We start from the raw sequence: 17,585 nt of genomic DNA on the forward strand, positions 1-17,585 counted from the left end.
GCTTGAGAGGAAAGAAGAGGCCAAGGATCGTCCGAGTTTTGATTTCAACCACTGAGTGGAAAGTGGTGACATTTGAATTAACTGAAGAAAAGGCAATTTTGGGGGGAAGCACTTTAATTAAATAGGACTTCTGGTTTCCATCCCGGTCCCCACACTAGAGTAAAGGGACAAGCCTGAGCTGCCTGAAAAGTCACCAGCAACCCCTAGCAGAGGCCATGCTCTTGGCCTGCCCATGCACCCCAACTCTCTTTCTCTGCAGGTCAGTTCTTTCCCTGGGGCTCCCTCTGCCCTTCGTGCAAACTGAAGCCCCTGTCTAAAGGCCTGCCTAAAGCCTTGGGGGAGCCCAGCTTGGGCTGCCAAGCTGAGACATCTAGTGCATTTGGTGTTGGTCGTTCCTCTGGCCTCTGGTGACATTCTCTGGTCTCCTGCCTTTTGCAAAGTTGGAATCATCAAAAATCTGTACTGGCCCATGAGCTACCAAAAATCGCTTTTTGGGTCTCCTAGAAGTTGGGTAGCAGCATGAGAAGCAACTGAACTTCTTTTCTTTTCCCCTGAGCATCGCCTGAATTATTTAATAATTTGCTTTTCCTGGAGATGGTAGAATAGAGTGTTTAAGCCAATGGCGTTTGGAGTCACACAGTTCTGGGCCGGAAACCAGCTCTTGCTACATTAATAGCTGTGTGAGCTTGGGAGGGGTAGCACAGGGCCTGACACATAGTAGGGCCTTACGTAATGGAAGGTGGTAGTGATTTAAGGAAGGTGAGACCGGAGAAGAGAATTTTGGCTAGCGGAGCCCTTAGAGATCTTCCTGCCATTATATAGGTGGGGTAAACTGAGGCCTGGAGAGGTCAAAGGGCCTGCTCTAGGAATCCCATTAGACGTAGGATTGGGGAGTAAATGCCACACCCTGACCCCCAGTTCAGTTCTCTCTCCAGACCTCCATTGGGAGAGCCGGGGACACGAGTGAAGGCAGCAGAACCTACACAACATGTGTTTTCAGTTGACTGCAAGGTGGGAGTAGAGCAGAGGGGCACACAGGTGTTCCACGGGCTGGGTGGGCTTGCCTGTTTGTACAGGACAGGCAGCACAATGATTAGAAAAATACCTGAACTAGCTGCTACAATTTACAAATCAGGAAGTTTCATATAAAAATCCAAATTTCTGAATTTTTTTTTTTTTAATCAGAAGACGGGGCCACCCTGGACCTGTATTCATTCATGGCAACAAGCTGTTGGAGCTGACCTGGTGCTGCTTCCTCTGGCTGGCTCTGTGCACTCTGTTTGTCACAGTCTCCACCCCTCTCTATTGCCTCCTGGTTACTACAGCCTGGTGTTGCCTGCAGTGTACCATTATGTTTGACCCACTTTGTTTTGAACACGTGGCCCACTTCCCTCATTTATGTGACCTGCCCTGTCCTATAGTCATGCATTTATGATTCTGGCCCTAGAGTGTTTTTTTTTGTAAAAAAATGTTTTGGGAGACAGAGCTATACATAACACCTGTACCATATTACCTCTGTTGTGTAACCCTGAGTCATTTCTCCCAAACACATGGCAAATGAAATCTTCCTCCTCATATCCATTTGCAGATAGAAAATCCTGCCTGTGGTCACAGTCGGGCCCTTTCTCTAGGTTCCCCACTTTTCCTTTCAGTTTGGATCTTACCAAGTGTTACAGTCCTTACTTTCCCACATTCTTTCCTTCCCCCCCACCCCGCCCAATCCCTTGCCTGCCCATGAAGTGCCTCTCCTCCCCTCCTCCCTACAGAAGCCCAGCCCTGTGCTCTGCCTCCTGCAGCTCAGAGGGGCTTGCCCTTCCTTTCTGCATCTGGGTCGGGTGGTGTGTGGCAAAAGGATCCAAGGCCAGACAGCGCTGTGAAATGCGCTCTTTACCTGGGAGGTGGGGCAGGGGCGGGGTCAGATGTCTTGAATTTCTTACAGCAGGAAAAACAATCATCAACTCCCCACCCCCGTGGGTTGAAAGTGGGATAAGAAATCTTTACCTGCCTCTCCTCCACTTTTAGAGATGAATAAAGGAAGTGCCCAATCTGTTTGGAGCCTCTAGACCTGCACCACTTTCAAATTTGCTGTGGCCTCCCAACCAGCCTCCCTGCCTCCACCTCTTCCCCTCCTGCCCCTTTTTTACTCTGCCTCAAGCGTGACCAGGTCTCCCTCCTGCTTAAATGCCAACGAGAGCTCCCCATCACCTCCAGAATAAAGTCTAAGGCCTTAGCCAACCAGTGGGGCCACCAAACTTCCCAGCGTCGTCTCTCACCTTCCCCGTGAGCAGTAGGCACTCAGGCCAGGAAGCCACAAGCTCTCATCTGGTCTTCTGCTTTGCCTGTGCTTCTTTCTCTACCAGGACAATCTCCTGTCCATCCTTTAGGAATCAGCTTAAACACCACCTCCTCTGACTCTTTGTCTCACCAAAGTGGTCAGATTGTCATGCTCCTCCTCTGTGCTGACACCCTTCTTCTGTGGCCTGCATGGTTGTACTATGTTTATAGATCTGTCTCTCAGATTCTGAGGCTCTCAGACAAGCACCCTCTGGTTTGTCTGTGTCAGCAGAACCTGGCCCAGGGCCTGGCAGGGGGAATGGCTAATAAAGACGTGAGGAACTGAAACAGTACAGTATGGAATTTCAGCCAAGACACAGAAAGGGTGTTCACGATTGGAAGAGGTTGTCCTTGGGTCTTTTGAGAATGTGTCTCCTGTTTCATACCAACAAAATCTCTGTCCTTCAAGGAGATGATCATGGGCTTCCTCCCCACTTGCCAGCCATAAGGCCCTTCCTCTTCTTAATTCCTCTCACAGGAATAGGTCCTTCCATCAAAGACACTGGACCACAAAGTGCCTTGAGTTACTACTGACCATTTTATGGGTCTAAATCTTGTTAATCCAAATGGACAGTAATCTCCTCAAGGGTAGGTCTGTGATATTCATCCATCCATCCATCCATCTATCCATCCATCCGACCACTCATCTATCCATCCAACTGTCCATCTGACCATCCATCCATCCATCCATCCATCCATCCATCCATCTATCCATCAGTCCTTCCATCCATCCGACCACTCATCTATCCATCTATCCGTCCAACTATCCATCCATAGGTCCATCCATCCATCCATCCATCCAGTCAAGCATCTACACTGTACCATACACTCCAGTGGGTACTGAGGATAAAATGGAAAGCAAAATCAGATGGGACCTCTGCCCTCACTGCAGCTAACAGTGCGCTTTGGGAGGAGACATGTAAATAGATGATTACAAATAAGGGTAAAATATCAACGGTGGCAAGTACTTTTGAAGGTGAAATCAACAGTGCTATAAAGCTCTGTTACAGGGTGACTGGTCCTGGTGTGGGGGACAGGAAAAGCCCCATGTGGTGGCAGCAACGAGAACGTGGGTGAGTGTGGTACAGACGAGCAGGTGCTGCAGAGCTAGGAGGCCGCGTCCAGGAGCCCTCTCTTTATGTATTAGCAACAGGAAGACATTGGCCTGTGTTCAGGCACCATTACCCCACTGAGCGGGCATTCCAGGTGCTTCGTTGCCCATTCATTTACACAAACATGCCCAATAATATCGATGCATGTTTCCTGTGACGTCACTTTCTCTTGCATAATGCAAAGTGTGTATTTATATGCCATATATGTCTATCTATAAATATACAGACACACGCACATGTGCACAAGCACATGTGCACATTGCTTCTTTCTTCTCCCTGATGCTAGGTCTACATAAAGTAGTTCATTGAAATGCGGATACCGTCATCATCATCTTCATAATTATATAACTCTCACATCTTATACTCCTTTATAAGATTTTATATATATATATATATGATATTTATATAACTCTTTAGTGAGTACCACTTTACCAGGACAATCATATGCATTGTCTCTACTCCTCACAACAGCCCCACTGGATAGGTCTGGTTTCCCCATTTCACAGATACGGAGACTGAGGCTCAGAGACATGAAGTTACTTGCCCAGTGTCACACAGACAGAAGTGGGGGGAGGCAGCGCTGGAGTCCAGGTCTGTGTGATTCCACCTCCCTGCTGCCTCCTTTCTAGAATTTCTGAACCCAAAGTGACCTGAGACAGTGGTCAGACAGCTGGCTGAGTTAGGAGCTGCCTGTGGCTGCCAAAGAGTTCGCCTCTATTTAAAGAAAGAGCCATTCAGGAAATGGGGACCATGACCGTGGCTGCACGGACCAGCTGGGCTCTGGGGAGTCGATGGAGCTGCCCAGCCATCAACAGCCCCTGCACAATAGATTCACTGACCCGGCGGTCAGAGGTGACCCCCAGAGGGCCCCTGGCCGAGGAGAAGGAGCACAGACCTGTGATGGCTTTTCCTGTGGACCACATAGGGAGGGGAGAGGGCCTCTGACTCAGATGGACAACCTAAGGCCCACCGGGAATTAGTCCCAGGCCTTTGGGGTCAGACTTAGATTCACATGCAACCAGCTTGGGTTATGTGTCTGACATTTGTTAGGTACTTTCACATGCGTCTTTTCACCAATCCTCAAAGTGATGCTTCAAGAATAGTACTATCGGGCTTCCCTGGTGGCGGAGTGGTTGAGAGTCCGCCTGCCGATGCAGGGGATGTGGGTTTGTGCCCCGGTCTGGGAAGATCCCACATGCCGCGGAGCGGCTGCGCCTGTGAGCCATGGCCGCTGAGCCTGCGCGTCCGGAGCCTGTGCTCCGCAACGGGAGAGGCCACAACAGTGAGAGGCCTGTGTACCACACACACAAAAAAAGAATAGTACTATTTAATATCGTCATTTAGAGAGGAAGAAAGGGAGGTGCAGAGAGGTTAAGTGTCTGACCCAAGCTCACACAGCTACTAAGTAGTAGAATTCTACTCAGTACAGTGTAGCATCCATTCATCCATCCATTCATTCATTTAATCAACGTTCATGACATGTCTACATGTACCAGGCACTGTTCTAGGCACTTGGAATTCACAGATAAACAAAACTGACAAAATCCCCATCCTCGTGGAGCTGATATTCGACTGCCACAGTGCCAGAGTCTGTGCAGTCACTACTGAAACAAAGAAAACTAAGACCCAGTTCTTGCCTTTGGGGTGCCGTAATTTACTCGAAGAGACACACAGGTGGGAAATTTAAAAGCACTGTGAACAGTTCAGGGTGCTTTGATGTGGTTAGCAGAGAGGCTGTGAGAACAAAGGGTGGGCATCAGGGAAGGCTTCCTGGAGGAAGTGTTACCTAAAATGAGCCCTGCAGTGAATGGAGCCCAAACCTGTTCTCTTTTGGCTGCTGCACCCTGAAATCCTGACAAAGCTGCCCAGACCTGACTTGTTCTCTCAGGTACATCTTGAGCAAAGGCCCAGAGGCAGGAGGCTGCTCTGTGGTTCAGGGAACTCTACTTCTGGTTACAAAGGTCAGGGATCAACCAGGCTACAGAGGACAATGGACTCAGATAGCCTTGGGCTTTCAGGAAGCACTGGTGAGTTTCAAACAGGAAAGTGGCCCAATGCCATTGGTGGCTTCAAAGATCCCTCTGAGGCTGAGTAGAGGCTGAAGTGGAGGGGGTGAGGATGGAGACTGGGAGGGAGCTTTGGGGGCATCCAGGCAATGACAGAAGGACTGAAAATTATTTTGTAATTTATCTTTTTAGAGGCAAAATTATCCCTGCTCATTAAAATACAAGAAAGAAAGAAAGAAAGAAAGAGACAGAGAGAGAGAGAGGGAGGGAGGGAGGGAAAGAGGGAGGGAAGGAGGGAGGGAGGGAAAGAGGGAGGGAAGGAGGGAGGGAGGGAGGGAAGGAGTGAGGAAGAAAGAAGAGAAGGAGGGAGGGAAGGAAGGAAGGGAGGGAGAGAGAGAGATGGGTGGGGTGGAGGGGAGGGAAGAAAGAAAATAGAAGGATGGGAGAAACATACCTAACAGCAAAGTCAAGCCAATGTTCTCCTTGGAAACATAAAAAAAAAAAAAATGAATCTTAGATCCTTCTGCCACCTGCATTTTAAGTTCGGTATCCTGTGTCTCTGATTTACCTATGTTGATGCATGTGGCTGTAGTTTTTTTTAATTGAAGTATAGTTGATGTACAGTAATGTTATATAAGTTACAGGTGTACAATATAGTGATTCACAACCCTTAAAGGTTATACTCCATTTATAGTTATTATAAAATATTGGCTATATTCCCCATGTTGTACAATATATCCTTGTAGCTTATTTTATACCTAATAGTTTGTACCTCTTATTCCTCTATCCCTGTATTGCCCCTCCCCCCTTCCCTCTCCCCACTGGTAACTACTAGTTTGTTCTCCATATCTGTAAGTCTGCTTCTTTTTGGTTTTATTCACTAGTGTGCTGTAGTTTTTAGACTCCACATATAAGTGATATCATACAGTATTTGTCTTTCTCTGTCTGACTTATTTCACTAAACATAACACCCTCCAAGTCCATCCATGTTGCTGCAAATGGCAAAATTTTATTTTTTATGGCTGAGTAGTATTCCATCACGTGTGTGTGTGTGTGTGTGTGTGTGTGTGTGTGTGTGTGTGTGTGTGTGCCATGTATTCTTGGCCCATTCATCTGTCGATGGACATGTAGGTTGCTTCCATATCTTGGTAATTATAAATAATGCTGCTATGAACACTGGGGTGCATGTATCTTTTCAAATCAGTGGTTTTGGGGTTTTTTTCTGATAAATGCCCAGGAGTGGAATTGCTGGGCCATATGGTAGTTCTATTTTTAGTTCTTTGAGACACCTCCATACTGTTTTCCACAGTGGCTGCACCAATTTACATTCCCACCAACAGTGTACGAGGTTTTCCTTTTCTTCACATTCTTGCCAACATTTGTTAATTGTGTTTTCTGGTGAGAGCCATTCTGACAGGTGTGACGTGGTATCTCATTGTGGTTTTTATTTGCATTTCCCTGATGATCAGCGATGTTGAGCATCTTTTCAGGTGCCTGTTGCCCATCTGCATTTTCTCTTTGGAAAAAATGTCAATTCAGTTCTTCTGCCCATTTTTTAATCGGGTTGTTTGTTTGACATATGAGCTCTTTATATATGTTGTATATTAGTCCCTTAACAGTCATATCATTTGCAAATATTTTCTCCCAGTACGTGGCTGTAGTTTATTCACTCTCACAAGTATATGGTGTATACCATTGTGCATATATAACCCAACTTACCTACCCATTCTCCTGTTGGCAGACCTTTGGGTGGCATCCAGCTCTTTGCCATCTCAAAGAGTGCTGTTATAGGCATTCGTGGGCATAGCTCATGAGCACCTGTGCATGAGTTTCTCTAGGCAACCTTGGGGGTGGAACTACTGGCTTGCGGGGCCCAGTGTCCGCTCCAAGCCTCTGTCCTGAGCAAGGCCCGACCTCCCCAATGTGGACCTTGCTGCCAGCATGCGGGAAGCCTGGGGTGAGGCAGCCGTGTGCAGGCAGGCCCAGGCCAGTCCTCAGTCGTCTCCCAGGACTCGGCAGGCACCTCACACGCCCCTCATCTGCCAGCAAGACCAGCAACCCTCCAGCTGGCTACTAACTAGGTCACGAGAGAGCATCGCTCTCTGAATTTGTTCCCTTTCCTTCGGCACTTGGGCCTAGTGAGGCTCTGTTCGCAAGCCACTGGCCCCAAGGGAGGTGGTAATAATAGCAGCTCTTGAGCTGACTGCACAGCAGGCACTGTTTAACTAACCTTCCGTGCATGTTAACTCACTTAATCTTCATAACCAACCACACGAGGTAGGTACTGTGTTATTCCCATTTTACAGATCAGCAACCAAAGCACAGAAAATCGAGGCTGTGGCCCAGAGTAACACATGCTAATAAGTGATGAGATCAGGCTTCAAACCCAGGCAGCCTGGCCCCTGCACCCCCTGCCACTCTGCTAGGCCATCTCCCACAAGATGGAGGGGCCAATCCCTTGCCCAGTCCTGAATCCATCAGCATTCTTTTACTTGCAAAAAAACAAAAACCAAAACAATTCGAATGAATGAACATAAGCAAAAAGGAGGACTTAGTGGATGACAAAAATAAATCCAGAAAAGAAAGGTGGGAAGCAGACATCGGGGCCCGCTGGGTCCAGGGAGGCAGACACTCTCACCTCTCCATCCCCACCTTGACATCTCTGAATGTGGTGCCTTTGTTCTGTTTACCACGACCAGAGGGGCAGGAACGTGGCTGCCTGCAGCCTTCACTTACCTTCTAACACACCCACCAATTCCTGCTAAAAAACAAAACTCAAACAAATAAACCAAACATAGGAAAGGATCCTGATTAGCTCCGCCTGGGTCCCCTGTCCTCCCCTGGAGCGTTGCCAGTGGCCGGGAGAGGTCGGGTGCTGGCACCGGTGCAGAGAGGCTCACGGGCCCCAGCCCATAGCCAAAACGGCTGCACCTGCTCCCAGGAGGGGGACAGCACAGATGCAACCCCTGAGGCCCGAGTGAGGGGTGAGTGACTGTGGGCATGGCAGCTGCCCATAATGGTAGCTTCACATACCACCAGGGCCCTGACTGCCAAGGAATGGAGAAAGCCCGGGGGGTCCCTGCCTCCCCTCTGGACACTCATCTTTACCCAGGATTCAACTAGACTGAAAAGAAGTCCCCCTTTAACAGCTTTCTATTCAGCATTCAGGGAAAAGAGGTTTCCTCCTGGTGTTTTTACGAACAAAAACCTCCTTGCACACACCTCACCCAGGGAGGACCCCGGGACCAGCAGAAGTGAGGACATCCAGGGCTCAGGGGAGCTGCAGAGCCTTGGGAGGGGAACCGGGGGTCCCCTCCTGGCCTGTTGATTACAAGCACTGCAGCCCAGGGTGCCATTCACCCTGGCCACTGCGAGGAAGCCCAGGAGGGGGGCTCGTGGCCCCACCCTCAGGGCACAGGGAAAGGAAGCAGAAAGCTAGGCAGATGACACGCGAGTTGACATGAGAAAATCCTGCATGGGCTGGCCTGGCTCCTCGCTGCCCTTCTTCCCCCTAAAGTCCACCCAACCCTCCCCCAGCCCTGTGCTCTGGCCACCCCTGTGGACCCCCACAAAAGTCTGATGTGTCCTCAGTGAAACCAGGTCACAGAACATTCGAGAAGCGATTCGGGGAGGCCAGCAGACGCAAATCTGGACAGAACAAAGCCAACCTGTCCACCAAGGAAACTCAATCCGCTTATGCTCTGGAGCTCCCTCGTAGCAGAGAAGAAAGGGTGCTTTCATGGGCTCAGCCCTCCCTGCCTGCAAAATATGTCCCGCAGGTGTCCTGTCCTCTCTCCAAGCATCTGCCCCCTGGGACCTGTGGCCCCTCACAGCCCAGGGGTGGGCCCGCGGAAGGGACCCCATCCTTGGGCCACTGAGGAGAGGGGAAGTGGGAGAGGGGAATCAAGAAAAGCCCCGAGGAATGAATGACTTCAAGGTTAAGGCTCTGGAGATAAAAAAAAAAAAAAAAAGACAGTGTGTGTTTGTCCTGGAAATTGGCTCATGGACAGATTAAATTTAGGAGTAACTGGGGCAGATACGCAGGGAAGCATGTTTCCTTAATGAATCCGTCTTTATTTAACTGCTTAGTCATTTACTGGGCCAAAAAATCTGGAGGTGACTCCAAAAGTCACAATGATGAAGACAGTGGTGGACTGTACCCTGTTGATCAGTTTCAGGGCTGAGCTCCTGTGACATTACCTTGCCATGCCAATGGGGTGAGGATGGGCTGCGCTGACCGCCAGGATAACCCCACATGACACAGCTGCTTTTTGCTCAGGAGCAATCGTCTTGCCACATCATTTTCCTAACAGGGAGGTGGCTGGGATAGGCAAAGTCGATTTGGGTAGTGCTTCCTCCTCTCACCCTGATACCTCCTCCCTTCAGCCTCCTGTGTTCTCATAAGCCCACAGTTATATCATTACACACTGCAATAAGGGCACTGAAGAAAAAGGTGGAGAAAGCTGGGTTCAGAGGGAAGGGGGAGGAACAAGTGGGTGGAGCTCGGGCATTTTTAGGGTAGGGAAGCTACCTTGTCTGATACAGTCTTGGTGGATGTAGGCACGACACGTTTGTCAAAACCCGTAGAATTGTTTAACACAGAATAAACCCGAATGGAAACTATGGACTTTAGTTAATAATAATGTCCCAGTTGGTTCAGCGGTTGTAACAAGGGCACCGCCCTAATGCAAGGTGTTAGAAATAGGGAAACCTGGGGGGAGAGGGGGTATATGGGAACCCTCTGCACTTTCTGTGCAATTTTTCTGTAAACCTGAAACTGCTCTGAAAAATAAAGTCTATTTTTGAAAAAAGTGAAGACGATTATAAAAGACTGTAACAGGGGGCTTTAGCTACACTTGAGCACCTGCAGAGATGCTGCTTGAATCCATAAACTGGCTGACGGTCATTTGGCCATGGTTGCATATCTGTCTGCAGGGATGGGAGGGAACCACTGTTTAGTGAGTGCCTGTTCTGTGCAGCTCATCACCTGGCACTGCCCACCTGTTACACTGGCTATGGGAGTGGGGAAAGGGGTTCATTCTTCTAGGAGATGTACCAGAACAAAGATGGGGAGAGGCAAGGAGAGGGGAATGTATATAGCTCCAAACAATAGAGCCAGAATAATAATATGATTTTATACTTTGGGGGGACAGCTTCTATTTCATAATACAAATTGTGGGAAAACTAGACAAAGTGTTCTTGGTTGGTGGATGTGTGTGAGATATTTATCAACAGGCCATGGAGAGGTGGAGCCTTTGAGGAAGAAGGCAGAGATTTTTGTATTTAACAAAACAAGACACGGAATAGAATAGGTTGAGAAACACTGTACTATTGCATGTGAACTCACCACCACACTGAGAGCAAGACGGCATGACTCCCACTTTACAGAAGAGGCAACTGAGGCTCAGAAAGTTTAAGTCCCATGCCCATGTCACACAGCTGAAGTTGCAAAGATAGAATTTGAACCCCAACTAGACCTGCCAATACAGTAGCCATCATTGAGAATAGGATGGTGCAGGGGGCTCCAGAGGACGCCAGTGGCATTCCTGGGGAGATTGGAAGTCACAGTCCAAAGTCATTAGGTCAGCAAGTCACCCTCTGCCTGCATGGCCTGCGAGGGACAGCAGTGGGGAGACCCCACTGTGCTGTGCTCCAGGGAAGAGAGGGACCTGGGATCTTGACGCCATCCAGAAGTGTCAGCCCAGGAAATAGAGTAACAGCCTCATTTATCTGGATATCACTAACGCAGGACACACTGTCAATCCAGCCTGGGCTGAGCTGAGGTCCAGGCTGTCCTAGGTGTTCAAAAGTTTTATAGAGCTAAAATGGGAGGGAGGACACTTAACCAATCTCAGCTAACTCTTCAAGAATTTCAGGTTATCTGATTTTTTTTCAGGTTATCTGATTTTGTTTTTGTTTTTGTTTTGTTTTTTTGCGGTGCGCGGGCCTCTCACTGTTGTGGCCTCTCCCGTTGCGGAGCACAGGCTCCGGATGCGCAGGCTCTGCGGCCATGGCTCACGGCCCAGCCGCTCCGCGGCATGTGGGATCTTCCCGGACCGGCGCACGAACCCACGTCCCCTGCATCGGCAGGCGGACTCTCAGCCACTGCGCCTCCTTTTTTTTTTGTTTGTTTTTCAAAGGAGGTCATTAATCATACAAGAGCTGATTCCAAACGCATGTTTCCCTCTTCCTCCTAAAAGCAGGTGCAAAAGGACTTCCAAAAGGCTAAATGTCATTAGCCATGTGAGGACGTGAAAACAATGAACATCTAGGAACGTCACGACGCAGCACAAGCTCCTCAGCACAGAACAGTTGGACTCTGCTATGGTGGATGTGTCCCCTACCTGCCCTGTCCAATACGGTAGCCACCAGCTACACGTGGCTATCGAGCGCTTGAAATGTGGCTGCCACACCAGAGAAACTGCATGTGTCATTTTAGTTAAATAAATTAATCAGTTTAATAGCCACATGTGCCGAGTGGCTCCCACTTTGGACAGGGCAGACTTCAACGGTTCCTGTCTAAGTGCTGTGACTTCTCTCCCTTTTAGTCCAAATTCTTATTCTCACCAATGCAGCCATGACAACTCACCTCGCCAACGTGGTCCCCTGTCACAGAAGCCTTTCACACCTGCCAAACTGGCACAGACCCTGGGAGAGATGGAGGAGAGAGGCCACGGAGGGGAACCCCTGTGGCCCAGAGAGGAAAGGTGACTTTCCCAAGGTCTCCCAGCCTCTGAAGAGCCAAATGGGATGGGATCTGAGGCCTCTGCTCTCAGAGGGTGGCCCTGCTAGATACATTGAGTTATAAGATACAAACGTTTGCCACAAACATATACATACACACACACACACACACACACACACACACACACACACACACACACACACACACACACACACACATAGTTGGCCAAAAAGTTCGTTCGGTCAGTGAATACAATGTTCAGTTAAGTTCTTGGTGAAAATGAAAAATGTCTTTTATTTTTACTTAAAATCGAATGAACTTTTTAGCCAACCCAATATCAAGCGCCAGCCTGTGCCAGCCTTGGGGACACAGCATTGGAGACAGCAGACAGGACCCCTTCCTGCTCCTTCCACAGGTCCCAGCCCAGCAAGCCTGTCACAGGCGCCCAGTTGCCTGAGCTAGAGGGCTGGTGCTTTGGAGTCAAGGGCACAAATCAGAAGACCTCGATTCCCCAGCATCTGATTCTCATAAGGCACTCTGCACTAGAAAAAAAAGAAAAAGAAAAAAGTTTCCACTGACGAATGTGCTTGGGAATCACTGAAAACAAGACTTCTCCTCCAGGAGACTGACAAATGCTCATCAGCATTTTAAGGAAGGGGACAGGGAGGAGGGAGGCAGTTAGGGGAGTGGACAGAAGCCTGGGTTCGGGGTTGGCCTGCCTCACTTCTAAATCCTTGCTCTGTCCCACTAACCAGGGGACATTGGCAGGAACCTTTCCAAGCCTCAGTTTGCACGTCTGTAAAATGGGAATGATGGGAACACTGCATCTTATATAGGACGGGGCGTGGGTCTGCACCCAGCCTGGGGTGATGCCCTGTGATTGACGGTTTCCTTTTCCTTCACCTGGCAGGAATATGGAGGGCAGGGAGGGGAGGTTGGCCAGGGAGTATACGGCTGGCCAGTCTGGGTAGACCTTGGTCACTAGGTAAAGAAGGAGGAGACTGTAATTAACTGTCACCAGGTTTCCCTGAGGAGCATGCAACACCCTGGATAGCGGAACGGAAGGCAGAATACGCACTCCACCCCGAGCCTCCCAGCTCCTCACTTGCCCCAGGTTCTGGCCCCTCAGGCTACCTAGCCCAGCTTGGGGTCCTTCCATTCAAGCACAAGTCAGCTTCAAAGGGGACCTGAGCCAGTCCTCAGAAAGGACAGGCTGGCCTGTGCACACGTCCACTCACCAAGAGCCCACCATGGCCCAAGCCAAGGCCCGCGGGAGAATGTGAGCGACCTCCTGGGCCCACAACAGAGACAGCCCGTTAAGAGCAAGCACTGACACAGTTTTCTGTGTTTTTTCTGGTGGAGGCAAAATCAAAATGTAACAACCACCTCCCCGAGGCCACATCTCTGGATCGCAAATCAAAGACCTGGGCTGAATCCTGGCTCTGTGACCTTCGGGCTGTGGACAAGTCACATCCTTTCAAATCCCACATGCTAGCTCAGAGCCTTTAGGAAAGCGATTCAGCTGTCCAAGCCTCAGTTTCCTCTTCAGAAAAATGGGGTGAAAAACCTCTTATACTTGGGTAGTACCATGCTTACAGTAGGTATTCCCTAGACCAGTGGTTCTCAAAGTGGGGTCCTCGGACCGGCAGCTTCAGCAGCACCAGGGAATTGGCTAGAAATGCAAATTCTCGGGTTCCACCCTGGATCTACTGAATCATAATTCTGGGAGTGGGGCCCAGAAATTTGTGAATTTTAATGAGACCTCCAGCGGTTTCTGACACTCACGATTTCAAGGCACCACATTAAGTGGTAGCTGTCTGGGGGTTATTGACAGTCTCGAAACCCTTTCCAGCTCCCAGTCTGACTGTGGCTGGCAAAGTCCAGGGCGTGGGGTCAGACAGACCTGGGAGAAGTCCTGGTGCCTCTACTCCTAGCCGGTGGTCTTGGGCAAGCTTGTCGCCCTCTCTGAGCCTCAGTTTCCTCATCTTTGAAATGGGAGTAACACTTGTCTGGCTGTTTGCCATAAGGCACCGGATGTAATTATCTCAGTGCCTAGAACATTGGAAGAGCTCAGTAACTGGTAGTTACTATTATTATTGTTGGTTTTCCTCTTAAACAATCAGGTACCAGGGATATTTGTTCTTAAAAAGGGTCAAGTTTCTCTGGCCTGAATCCCCGCCCACCCTGCCATCATCCCCCAGACAATGTTCCCATAAGGAGTGGTGAGTAAATTGCCAAAGGGCCCTCTGCTACCCATCAGGAGGAAGGCTTTCCACGTTTGAATGAGGCAGAGGATTTCAATTACCCAGGATTACAAAGGAGGACCTCGGATGTACCATATGGTCTGGGCCTGGCCGCCCCGACGTTCTGCGTGATCGGAGGCTCTTGTGTGAGATATTAACATAATATCCCTTCCAAAAGCGATTACAGAGTTGCAGGCAGCAGAATGTCATTTGGTGGCCGCAGCCCGCTCTCATCAGCAGCGATGACTAAACAAGCTAATCAAATCAGCACAAATTTGCACATGGGCCTGGCAGCTGGGCCTGAAATCACCATGGCGAAGGCATAATCCTGCTGTAGGATGACTTGACTAATGGGCTCCCGGTGGGCAGCCAGGCCCTAGTGGGCTGCCTGGCGAGTCCGCATGGCGAGGGCGGCTGCACCCACAGGCAGCCAGAGTCAGGCTCCCGGAAGGGACAGAGGCCGGGTTAGCAAACAGCAAATAGCCGGGGAGAAGCAGGAAGGGCCAGAACCTTGCATCAGCCTCTCCAGCCTCACCATGTTTGTGTGTGGCGTGTGTAGGGTGCATGCGTGTGTGTGTGTGTGTGTGTGTGTGTGTGTGTGTGTGTGTGTGTGTGTGTGGAGAGAGAGGGGGACAGAGAGAATGGCTGTGACATGCAACAAGAATGTGGGCTCCAGAGGCTGCCCTTGGTTCAAGTTTCAGTTCTGTCATTTGCTGTGTGTCCTTGGGCAAGATGCTTATCATCTCTGAGCTCAGTGTCCTCTTTCATAAAATGGGGATACCTCGTGAGTGTTCAATGAACAATGATTGTTGTTGTTATTATATTGCTCAACAAACTTCATGTGGGCCTTCTATGTGCCAGGCCCCAGGCTATGGGAATGCCAAGTCAAGAATGACACTGTCCTTCCTTCAGCGAGTGCATTATGTAATGGGGCCTCCGGATGAGTGACTAGAGAATGACAATATCCCATGATGAGTGCTGTGACAGAGGAGAGAGCAGGGGGCTGAGAGCACGGAGCAGGGACACCCCAGCCTTGGGGACCTGGGAAATCATCCAAAAGGTGATACTACCTCTGAGTCGGGGAGGGTGGGTTGGGGTTATGTAGAAGAGCAACAGCGGAGTCAGAGCCCGGAAGTCAGAAACACAGTCGCCTGTCCCGGCAGCGGGAGTCCCCAGAGGGGCAGACAGACACCTGCTGCCCAGACCAGCGGGCAATCTGCCCGGGGGCGGGGGGCCCCTCAAGTCAGAGACAAGATCAGAAGGTACAGCCATATCCGAGGAGGCTGGGATAAAGACACACATGTTACTGGAGAACTTCACCCACCAAATCTTGGCTCCCAGACATATAAACGATAGAAGAAGCCGAAGGAGGCTTTCTAGGGCCGCAGGAGTGAAAAGTGGTTAGAAGGTGCCTGCTCGCCTGGCCTCACTGCGAGCCTCTGGGCAAGGCCCTTCCCAATGTCACTGCTGGGAGGGATGGGCTTGTTCCCCCATTCTGCAGATTTGGAAGTTAAGGCAAGGCAAGGCTACGGTTCCACCTCCAGCATGGGAGGGCCCCGGCTCGGTGCCTTCTGCCTCAGTCACCTCCTTTCTACTTCACAAGTTGCCACAGCCAGAGAAGCCTGCAGGACGATTGGCTTGACATTTGTCTCAAAACAGAGGCACCCCCCTTTATTTTATTTTATTTTATTTTTTTGCGGTACGTGGGCCTCTCACTGTTGTGGCCTTTCCCATTGCGGAGCACAGGCTCCGGATGCGCAGGCTCAGCGGCCATGGCTCACAGGCTTAGCGGCTCCGCGGCATGTGGGATCTTCCCGGACCGGGGCACGAACCCGTGTCCCCTGCATCAGCAGGCGGACTCTCAACCACTGCGCCACTAGGGAAGCCCGAGGCACCCCCTTTTAAAAACTTAAATCACTCATTTAAACGAAAACTTTATAACACTGCCCTAACTGAAGAGCCAGTATCATTTGCCATCGATAGAAGATAGCTGTAAACACAGCACAGTGATACATCGTTAGTCAGATGCTGTCACTTCCTGAAGACTCTGGGCCTTCAGGGGGGGTGGGGTGAGGGGGTGGGAGGAGATTAGCAGGTGTTCTGGGAGGTATTTAAAGACACCCCAACATACAGGTGAGACTTTAGCAAGGTGAGACTCTCTCCCTGCAGCATCGTAAGGTTGAAGGAGACCTGAAGAGGGAATGCCTCGCTGGTTTACACAATGTCCTTTAGTACCAGGTGTGTGGACCACCTCCGTGTTCTTGCAGACCACAGGTAATATCCCACCTACTTGCCCTGCACTTTGGGAAATGCTGGCCCCGATCATCTTAAAAGGCGTTTCCAGCTAGAAAACTCTTCAATGCAGTGAATGTATCAACTCTATGGAACAGGTGGAAATGACCAGGCACGAAGCACCGGGCCACGCCCCCTGTCCCCTCTACTCCCGCCCAGTGAAGCAGACCTGGATGACACCCCTGAGAGGGGCTATGCCCTGCTGGTGGTCCCTGTGTGGTTCAGCGGGCAGGAACCACCCTGCCCTCGTAAGATGACTGTGCCCAGTGTGCTCTGCTCAGATCCTTTTTCAGAAACCTCTCAGGGAGGACCATCCGTGATCCCTCCTAGGAGCCCACCTCAGAGATACCTGTTTCCATGGCCTCCCTTCACCCACAGGCCCAGCCCCACCCCCACCCTCAATGCTAGCGCAATGACTTGACCCCCACCTCCAGAACAGAGGCAAAGCCCACGAGGCCGAGGCAGCCCTGATCTACCCGTGCAGCAGCCCTGTGCTGCCACCCTCCTGACTCCGCAGCTCCTCCCCTCTCTCAGGAGGCGTGGCTTCAAATTCTAGCTCTGCCACTTGCCTTCTGGGGTCCCTCTGAACCTCAGTTTCCTCATGTGTAGTCATATAACTGACCTCATGGGATTGTTTCAAGAGTCAAATGAAATAATGTTCACAAACACACCAAAATACTATGAACAAACTGAAGAGATGAATGAATGAATGAATGAAACTAGTTGGCCTATGGCTGATAAGAGAACCAGATGTCAAGTCTAGAGACCTGGGTTCTAGTCCTAGTCCAGAGCTAGCTGACTGCATAACCTTGGGCAAGTCGCTTTGCCTCACTGAGCCTCAGTTGCCCCATCTGTCAAGCAAAGAGATTGGGCTTGGATTTCTGCAGAGATTGTTTCCAACTTTAACTGGTAA

At 50.1% G+C, this 17,585-nt stretch overlaps 1 long non-coding RNA gene across 6 annotated transcripts in view; it reads right to left on the bottom strand.

Annotated features, from left to right (window-relative positions):
- LOC137222095 (uncharacterized) overlaps positions 1-17,585 on the bottom strand; it is a 192,913-nt gene that overhangs the window by 115,873 nt on the left and 59,455 nt on the right. The window contains exon 3 of one of the 6 annotated variants that reach the window (XR_010942323.1): positions 12,451-12,674. The exons of 4 other annotated variants lie outside the window; for them this stretch is intronic. This is a non-coding gene — a long non-coding RNA (uncharacterized lncRNA). Of the gene's footprint in view, positions 1-12,450; positions 12,680-17,585 lie in introns of those variants that run through there. One more of the 6 variants, XR_010942319.1, reaches the window with a different exon arrangement.

This window comes from Pseudorca crassidens, chromosome 3, assembly GCF_039906515.1.
Source record: "Pseudorca crassidens isolate mPseCra1 chromosome 3, mPseCra1.hap1, whole genome shotgun sequence".
Taxonomy (NCBI): Eukaryota; Metazoa; Chordata; class Mammalia; order Artiodactyla; family Delphinidae; genus Pseudorca; species Pseudorca crassidens.